This window comes from Bos indicus, chromosome 20 (assembly GCF_029378745.1).
Source record: "Bos indicus isolate NIAB-ARS_2022 breed Sahiwal x Tharparkar chromosome 20, NIAB-ARS_B.indTharparkar_mat_pri_1.0, whole genome shotgun sequence".
NCBI classification, from domain to species: Eukaryota; Metazoa; Chordata; class Mammalia; order Artiodactyla; family Bovidae; genus Bos; species Bos indicus.
Genome location: NC_091779.1, coordinates 65,872,129 through 65,882,284, shown reverse-complemented (window position 1 = coordinate 65,882,284; position 10,156 = coordinate 65,872,129). Strand labels below are relative to the sequence as shown.

The 10,156-nt window shown below is 44.4% G+C and overlaps 1 long non-coding RNA gene across 1 annotated transcript; it reads left to right on the top strand.

Moving 5' to 3' along the window:
* The first annotated feature begins 7,531 nt into the window (after nt 1-7,531).
* Nucleotides 7,532-9,519, top strand: LOC109574814 (uncharacterized). The gene is made up of 3 exons (XR_011562498.1): nt 7,532-7,896; nt 8,399-8,537; nt 9,250-9,519. It is a non-coding gene; the product is annotated as an uncharacterized lncRNA (long non-coding RNA).
* The last annotated feature ends 637 nt before the right edge of the window (nt 9,520-10,156 follow it).

Below are 10,156 nucleotides of genomic sequence, written 5' to 3'. Positions count from 1 at the left end.
CTAAGATCCTGCATGCTGTATGATGTGGCCAAAAAACCAATATTACAATTTTCTTTTCTAGATCCAAAATAAATATAGAGTTGGCAGTTGGATGTATAAAGCTGCAGTTACGGGAGAGTTTCAGGTTGGAGAGAAACAGGTGCTCTGTAAGAATATTGAGGATAGAGGCATTTAATGAGACTTAGAGATTACCCACTATATATTTCTTGGTTCTCATTTCAGAAACGACTGTTCCTTTCTGGCCATTACAGAGTCCTTCAGAATAAAGGAATAAAGGAATATTCAGGTGTTCTCCACTGATAAACAGACCAGCTTGTGAGCTTTGGCCTTCTGGTGGCAGAGGACAGCCAGGTAAGGCTAGATGGGCTGTGATTACTCTGTAAGCCTCACCTCTGTGCCAGGGACCCTGCAGCAATCAGCAGATGAAAACATAATAAAGAGATCAAAGGATGTACAGGGACCTGGGATATGAAATAACAGAGCCACAAAAGGCAGTTTGGAGAAAATTATGATAAAGAGCAGCCTTGGGATAGTAATATTCCATTTGAATCTACCTTCAGTTCAGTTCAGTCGCTCAGTCATGTCCAACTCTTTGTGACCCCATGGACTGCAGCATGCCAGGCCTCCCTGTCCATCACCAACTCCCGGAATTTATTCAAACTCATGTCCATTGAGTCGGTGATGCCATCCAACCATCTCATTTTCTGTCGTCCCCTTCTCCTCCCGCCTTCAATCTTTCCCAGTGTCAGGGTCTTTGCTAATGAGTCGGTTCTTCGCATCAGGTGGCCAAAGAATTGGAGTTTCAGCTTCGGCATCTGTCCTTCCAAAGAATATTCAGGACTGATTTCCTTTAGGATGGACTGGTTGGACCTCCTTGCAGTCCAAGGGACTCTCAAGAGTCTTCTCCAACAGCACAGTTTAATCTACCTTAGTTCATTCTTTTTGCATAATCATAAATAATGATGTGACTAATTATGACCTAAAGGCCCAAACCAAAACTTTTTACATGTTTGGTGGCCATTCTGCAGGGAACAGGTGGAGCCTTTGTCCAAATCTCAATTTGGGTGTTGAGGATATTCTATACATCAGGAGAATTTGGGGGAAAGATACTGCCAGGCACACCCAGTGTGGGTGGACTTAGGCAAAAAGGATGATTTCCCTTTAGATGGCTCAGGGGCAGAACTGGGGGAAAGTTCCCATGTGTAGGAGGTTCACATTTCCCACCAGTGCCTAAAAGATGAGGGGCAAACCTGGCCTTTCTTCTCATCGGTCTGTCCAGACATGGGCAAAAGGGGTAAGTTCCAGTGGAGCCTGGGCTTCCCTGATAGCTCAGTTGTAAAGAATCCGCCTGCAATACAGGAGACTCCAATTTGATTCCTGGATCGGGAAGATCCACTGAAGAAGGGATAGGCTACCCACTCGAGTATTGTTGGGCTTCCCTTGTGGCTCAGCTGGTAAAGAATCCGCCTGCAATGAGGGAGACCTGGGTTTGATCCCTGGGTTGGGAAGATTCCCTGGAGAAGGGAAAGGCTACCCACTCCAGTATTCTGGCCTGGAGAATTACATGGACTATAACTCTAACCCTAATTGCACTCATCTCACACGCTAGTGAAGTAATGCTCAAAATTCTCCAAGCCAGGCTTCAGCAATATGTGAACCGTGAACTTCCTCATGTTCAAGCTGGTTTTAGAAAAGGCAGAGGAACCAGAGATCAAATTGCCAACATCCGCTGGATCATCGAAAAAGCAAGAGAGTTCCAGAAAAACATCTATTTCTGCTTTATTGACTATGCCAAAGCCTTTGACTGTGTGGATCACAATAAACTGTGGAAAATTCTGAAAGAGATGGGAATACCAGACCACCTGACCTGCTTCTTGAGAAATTTGTATGCAGGTCAGGAAGCAACAGTTAGAACTGGACATGGCACAACAGACTGGTTCCAAATAGGAAAAGGAGTCCGTCAAGGCTGTATATTGTCACCCTGTTTATTTAACTTATATGCAGAGTACATCATGAGAAACGCTGGACTGGAAGAAACACAAGCTGGAATCAAGATTGCCGGGAGAAATACCAATAACCTCAGATATGCAGATGACACCACCCTTATGGCAGAAAGTGAAGAGGAGCTCAAAAGCCTCTTGATGAAAGTGAAAGTGGAGAGTGAAAAAGTTGGCTTAAAGCTCAACATTCAGAAAACGAAGATCATGGCATCTGGTCCCATCACTTCATGGGAAATAGATGTGGAAACAGTGGAAACAGTGTCAGACTTTATTTTTTGGGGCTCCAAAATCACTGCAGATGGTGACTGCAGCCATGAAAATAAAGAAGCTTACTCCTTGGAAGGAAAGTTATGACCAACCGAGATAGCATATTCAAAAGCAGAGACATTACTTGGCCAACAAACGTTCGTCTAGTCAAGGCTATGGTTTTTCCTGTGGTCATGTATGGATGTGAGAGTTGGACTGTGAAGAAGGCTGAGCGCCGAAGAATTGATGCTTTTGAACTGTGGTGTTGGAGAAGACTCTTGAGAGTCCCTTGGACTGCAAGGAGATCCAACCAGTCCATTCTAAAGGAGATCAGCCCTGGGATTTCTTTGGAAGGAATGATGCTAAAGCTGAAACTCCAGTACTTTGGCCACCTCATGCGAAGAGTTGACTCATTGGAAAAGACTCTGATGCTGGGGGGATTGGGGGCAGGAGGAGAAGGGGATGACAGAGGATGAGATGGCTGGATGGCATCACTGACTCAATAGACATGAGGCTGGATGAACTCCGGAAGTTGGTGATGGACAGGGAGGCCTGGTGTGCTGCGATTCATGGGGTCCCAAAGAGTCGGACATGACTGAGCTACAGAACTGAACTGAACTGATACAGTCCATGGGGTGGCAGAGAGTGAGACACAGCTGAGCGACTTTCACTGTCATTTTCACATTCATGGTGGGGCCCAGAAAGAAGCAATCGATCACACATTAATAATGGAGACAAAATCTTTACTACATTAAAGCTAGTTAGAAATAAGGCAGGAGACAGAAATGGCAACCCACTCCAGTATCCTTGCCTGGAGTATCACATGGACAGAGGAGGCTGGCAGGCTCCAAACCTTAGAATCTCAAAGAGTCAGACACGACTGAGCACACAGGACTACATATTGTTGTTTTTAAGTTGCTAAGTCATGTTTGACTCTTTGCAGCCCCATGGACTGTTGCCCACCAGGCTCCTCTGTCCATGGGATTCTCCAGGCAAGAATACCAGAGTGAGTTGCTATTTCGGAGAAGGCAATGGCACCCCACTCCAGTACTCTTGCCTGGAAAATTCCATGGATGGAAGAGCCTGGTATGCTGCAGTCTATGGGGTCACTCAGAGTCGGACACGACTGAGCGACTTCACTTTCACTTTTCACTTTCATGCACTGGAGAAGGAAATGGCAACCCACTCCAGTGTTCTTGCCTGGAGAATCCCAGGGACAGGGGAGCCTGGTGGGCTGCCGTCTCAGGGGTCGCACAGAGTCGGATACGACTGAAGCGACTTAGCAGCAGCAGCAGCAGTCAAAGGGATCTTCCCAACTCAGGAATTGATCCTGTGTCTCCTATGCCTCCTGCATTGGTAGGCAGATTCTTTACCACTAATACTGCCTCAAGTTTGGTATGCTGTGCTTAAAAATTATAAAATGATACATCCCATAATAATGATGCTCTTATGTTAGGAAAGGTCTCCTCTGTGGGAGTGTTAGGAGAAACATAAAGTGTTAGGAGCAAGCAAAAAAAAAAAGACCCAGTTACAAGTTGTTCTTTCACTGGCTCTGCATGTGTGTGTGCGTGTGCTGAGTCGTGCAAGACTCTGCGACCCCATATTTCCAGGGAATTTTCCCTGCAAAAATCACTGGCTCTGTGACCCTAATTAAATAATTATTCCATTTGTCTTAACCTCAGTTTCTCCAAATGTAAAATGTTGATGATAAATGTACACAATTCACAAAGCTGAACAGACTTTCTAGGTGGGTATACATAAGGTATTTCATGTTTGACACATTTTAGCACTTCATGTATATTATACAGTATTGCTGTTACTAAAATAATCTTTTAAATACAAAGTCAATGGTCATCTTTAGACACTTTCAAGGTGTCCCACAAAGAGAAGTGGTTCAAAGCCAATACATAAAGGATTTGGTTGAGGATTCCATTAAATTACAGATTTCATCCCCTTTTAGAAAATCTTAGAGACAGCCTTGAACTCAGCATATCTCTCTGTAAAAATCTAGAAAGGGCCTGGGAGTCCTGCCTGGAAAAGGTAAGTGTCCTTGAGAGAAGGACCTCCTTCTAGCAGCCAGAGCAAGGCTCGCCAGATGGCCAATTTCTATCGTAGACAAGCAATCACACAATTTTATTGGTACAGTGTAATCTCAAAGTAGCAGAACATCCCTTTAAAGGCAAGCACTCTGGAGAGGCATATAGAAACCAAGCCAGTGATAAGAAACTTCAAATGCTCTATGCCAGTGGAAATACACAAGGAAACATACCTAAAGTGTGAGCGCAACATAGAACAATGTGGATAGTGTCAGAGTCCTTTCTCACTGGGGACAGACACGTTAGGGGCAGGGAGAAGAGGAGGTGCTTCTCCCAGAAGGTACTGGGGGCCATTATTCCCCATCCAGGTAGAGAGGGGATCTGTGGCCCCCAGTAGACCCAGGATGGCCTCCCCCAGGGTAGACTTGGTGAGCAGAGTCCCCAGCCAGATCTCGCTCTCCGGAAGGTGGAGGACACGCCCACGGCTCCGCATCCAGGTTGTTCACTGTCCGCCTCATCTGGGGTCATAACCCCAGCATCTCACCAAGGGACTAAAGTCAGCAGTGGTATGCGGGAGGTTTTGTTTCATACATACATAAGTGGAAGTGAAAGTGTTAGCCACTCCATTGTGTCTGACTCTTTGAGACTCCATCAGACTCCTCAGGCCGTGGGATTTCCCAGGCAAGAATACTGGAGTGGGTTGCTCTTTCCTTCTCGAGGGGATCTTTGCAATCCAGGGATTGAACCTGGGTCTCCCACATTGCAGGCAGATTCTTTATTGTCTGAGCTACCATAGCAGAATGTCAAATTTTGTGGGAGAGGGAGGGAAGGGGGGAAGGTTTTTCTTTAAAAAATGAAAACAAAGTCCTCTAATAAAAAGAACCAAAAAGAAATAAGAAACACTAGTTGATTTGCCCACCTTTCTTATTTGTTATGTACCTAGTTGGAGCTGTGATTGTATATTACTTGGCTCCAAAGAACAATAGGACTCAGCCCTAACGAAGCTTACAATCAAAAAGAAGCATGAATATCTATTACTCAAACACTCAGGTGCCTAAGACCCTTTTGGAAACATGAGGTCTGATCTCACCGTGAAGTGTAACCTTGGAGTCACTTTGCAAAGCTAATTGCCTAAACATCCCTCCACATGTTAAATGCAAAATGTATATTGTGCAGTTCTCATACCCATGTGTTGCTGAATGACTGAATGCTCAGTTGCTAAGTCATGTCTGACTCTTTGCAAGCCCGTGGACTGTAGCCCACCAGGCTCCTCTGTCCAGCGGGTTCTCCAGGCAAGAATACTGGAGTGGGTTGCCATTTCCTCCTCCAGGGGATCTTCCCCAGCCTGGGATCGAATCCGCATCCCTTGTGCATCTCTTCCTGCGTTGGCAGGCAGGTTCTTTACCGCTGAGCCACCTGGGAAGCCCAAATGACTTGTACTATATAATAATAGCAATAATATATATAATATAGTAATATATAATAATATATATATATTATATATACAGAGAAGGCAATGGCAACTCACTCCAGTACTTTTGCCTGGAAAATCCCATGGACGGAGGAGCCTGGTAAGCTGCAGTCCATGGGGTTGCGAAGAGTCAGACACGACTGAGTGACTTCACTTTCACTTTTCACTTTCATGCATTGGAGAAGGAAATGGCAGCCCACTCCAGTGTTCTTGCCTGGAGAATCCCAGGGACAGGGAAGCCTGGTGGGCCGCCGTCTATGGGGTCGCACAGAGTTGGACACGACTGAAGTGACTTAGCAGTAGCAGCATATTATATATAATATATAATATATATTTTACTGAAAATGATAATATATGGTACCACATATATAATAATATCTTGTGTTATGTATTTGTGTTATATATGCTAAAGGGCTTCCCTTGTGGCTCAGCTGGTAAAGAATCTGCCTGCAATGCAGGAGACCTGGGTTCGATCCCTGGGTTGGGAAGATCCCCTGGAGAAGGGAAAGGCTACCCAGTCCAGTATTCTGGCCTGGAGAATTCCATGGACTGTACAGTCCATGGGGTCGCAAAGAGTTGGACACTACTGAGTGATTTTTTCACTTTCATTTTCTTTCACAGATTATAAAATCACACAATAATATTATTTACTAATATACCATAAAATTATATCATATATTACCATCATTACTTTATATGGCTAAATAATGTCAATACAAATAGATAATAACGTGTAATATATTATAATTTATTGTTGCATATGTATCAGTTCAGTTCAGTCCCTCAGTCATGTCCAACTCTTTGTGACCCCATAGACTGCAGCACGCCAGGCCTCTCTGTCCATCACCAACTCCCAGAGTTTAGCCAAACTCATGTCCATCACATCGGTGATGCCATCCAACCATCTCATCTTCTGTCGTCCCCTTCTCCTCCCGCCTTCAATCTTTCCTACCATCAGGGTCTTTTCCAATGAGTCGGTTCTTCACGTCAGGTGGGTGAAGTATTGGAGTTTCAAATAACTGTATTTTAGACTTGCCAGGTAGTCGAGTGTAAACATTTTTTAAAAATTCATTTAATTATAAATCTCCAGATGCTTCATGTCATTTTTGTTCTTTGGTCTGTGATGCCAAAAATTCACTTGGGAACTTCTCGTGTAATCCTTTGAAAAATAACAGGAGGTGATATGAGCGAAGAAGATTTGAAGGTCAGCCCAGGGTGTGTGGTTGTTGCGAACACTTTAGAGAGTTAAGAGGTTAGGAAATCGTTAAGTTACTGAAACAAATCTTTGTCTTTACCATCTCTAAGGTAAAAGTTTTGCTGAATTGTTGAGGGAGAAGATTTGTTTTTAACTTAAATGAAGTTATATTTTTTTGGTGTATACATATATATATATGCAAATAAAAGACCTTTTCCCTTCATATTGTCTTTGAGGGAGTTCCTGTCTTCTGAACTTAGCAGAAAGGAGCAACCGAAATTTATTCTATTAGGAAAAAGGAAAGAACAACAAAGTAAATGAATTACCTTCCTTAGCTTGCTGGAAGGTCACCATGTCCCACTTTGATATTCCCTTAATGTTTAATTCGTCTGGATGCCAAGCAAAAACTGGCTGAAACTCTTCATCAACAAGATCCAAGCCAGTGCAGTGGGCCAAACAGGACAGTTAAAATTAAATCTGAGTAGGAGGACATTTAGTGGTTGCCAGGGGACAGAGACGGGTGGGGCGTATACAGTGACAGAACAGACCTGCATCTTCACTGTGATGGGGTCACTCACGGAATCAGGTTGACTAGAACTGCACAGACAGACAGACAGACACACACACACACGAGCGCATGTAAATACTGGTGGAAACTGAACACGATCTGTCGTCTGGCCAACAGGATTCTACCCACGCCAGTTCCTGGGTTTTGACGTTGTCCTACATTCATATGAGATGTCACTACTGGTTCATGAGACTGTTTTTTGTAACTGCTTATGAGTCTATGCTTCTTTCAAAAGAAAGGTTTAAAAGCTAATATTCAAAGAAGGTAATGGTATTTAACCCTATTGAATATGGCTTTTAACAAAAGGATGCCAGCCTTCCATCCAATTTACAGAAATCTGACCGTGGAAATTGCTGTCTCTTGGAAATAATTATGAATAGGTGAAACTTAAATGCTTAAGTTCCATTATTTTCTTCTTTACTTCTTTAGATCATTTTATTTCTTTTAGTTTTTTATTGCTTAGGTCATCAGTAGCTTAAAAGTTATTTATAACCCACCATAGTATTAATTATCTGCTATTTTAAAGCAGAGAGTTGACAATTTCAATAGAACCTTCATGGATTATGAGTGTTTATAATTTTTACAAATTATATTGTGTTTATATTATTATTTATACTATATTATTTACAAATAATATTTGTTTTGTATTATTTACAAATAATATTTAAAGTAGTAGAGATCGATTTTATAGTGATAGTATAAGATACTCTAAGAATAGCATGATAAAATTTCAACATTTAGTTCTCTAATGCAAATAGAACTTCTTAAGCTGAAACTCCTGGTCCATCATCATTCACAAGCACCTTGAACAAGCTTCACTTGCTAGGTGGTTCACTGTTGGGGGTAAGGACACTTAAGCTATATGTATTTTTTGATTTCCAGCCCCCAGCATAGGACCAGGCTCAGGATGCAGGCTCCATGTGGTGCATTTGCTGGCTCACCAACATACACCCTCCTGACACACACAGCCCAGCAGCGCTGTGCTCCCTGTGCCGCGGGAACCCGTCCTCGCTGGTAGATGGTAAGGGTAAAGAAAAGAGACTTCCCGTATTGCTCAGAGAGGTAACGGCATTAGAAATGATCAATTTCCCATTTCTAGCAGACTCTAAAAGTGACTTTGCTGGGAGTCAGTTTTATAAATAGGAGGGCAAAGGTGACCCGTCTCTCCAGGCACAGAAAGCAAACACTCTGTGGCGCTCAGCCTGACAGTTACTTCTGCATCTGATCCTCTATTTTCCGCCTGATTCTTCCTTCTGAAGCTGATTTCCCGCAAGTGAGTGAATGCTGTCTGACTTTCATTTAAACACGTAAACTTAAAAATCTCACCTGACCTCCTGGTGGCTATAGAGAAGCAGGCAATTTCCCCTTCCTCCCTTGTGAGTCCTATGAAGCCGAGGTGAGCTCATCTGGAAGTGAGTTATGGAGCCGACTCCAAGAAGGGCAATCGTCTGTCAACCTGAGTTGAGGGAAACGAGGGAATTCTCCTACAGGGGCTCACTGCTAGCTACACCATTAGACAAGGTCCTCAGATCTCACCTCTGCCGTGGGTCACTCTTACTAAGATGCCTCCTTGGAACAAGGGTGACTCACAGAGACCAAAGCTCTGCCATGACCTCTGGCTTGGATCTGAGTGGGAGAGAGTGTGTCCCAGGCTTGACCCCCCAAAAGGAACAATTAAAAACTCGTAAACTTGGTGCACATCAAACAACCATCTCTTCCTTTTTATTTCCCAGATGCACGATGGTCCTGCAACAAAATGCTGCAGATTGGAAAAAAGCAGAATTTGTTCCTGAAGTTTTAAGTGTCTATGGAGATACGTTCTGTGAGAGAGGTAGCTTGCCTGTCCTCAGCCTTGAGGACTTTGGAATAAGATGGAGAAATGGGCCAGCTCGTCACCCTGAACTGCAGGTGGGGCATTTTTCTCTCTGGCCACGGAAACTTCAAGCGGTGAGACTGGAACCATCCACACTCCCCTGGAGTGGACACGAATAAAGAGTTTCAGAAGTCAGCTAAAATCAGAGCAGTGAGCCCCTCTGACCTGCCCTTTGCTTGCCCCTTTGTCATCTTCAGAGGTTCACTGAGTCCGATAAGACAAGGCAAACTCAGGGTGGATCTGGAGGGGTCACTGTACAGAGGGAAGGGCTGCTGAGGCGTGTGTGGCTAGGGGGTCCTCAGGTTGATTGCCTTCTTGGGGACAGCTGCTGGCTTGGCCAGGCATGTAGGCTGAGCAGGACCCCTGGGAAGAGAGCCCCTGTCAGGAAACCCGGAAGAGTTCCCATCAGACAGAGGTGGGTTGAGGGGCAGAAGGCAGTGATGAAAGATCCCAGCCGAGCAGAAAGCTGGGGCTGAGGATGAGTCCCTGCAGGCTTGATTGACAGCTCAAAGACTGCATTTGACTCATCTGATGAAGAAATTCTGCTTCATGGTAAACACGTAGTACTGCCCAGGTCAGACCAAGTCTCCCGCATCACGGAGCTTACATTCTAGTGCAGTTGACGAATACATCCATGAAGGAGGGAGCCACTTTAGATGCTTATGGGGTGGTGAGGGGAGAATGCAGAGGGGAGGGAGGGTGCCCCAGGGGCATTACTTCAGCCAGGTTGTGGTAGGGGAGGGTCTCTGAGGAGGGGCTGAGGAGCT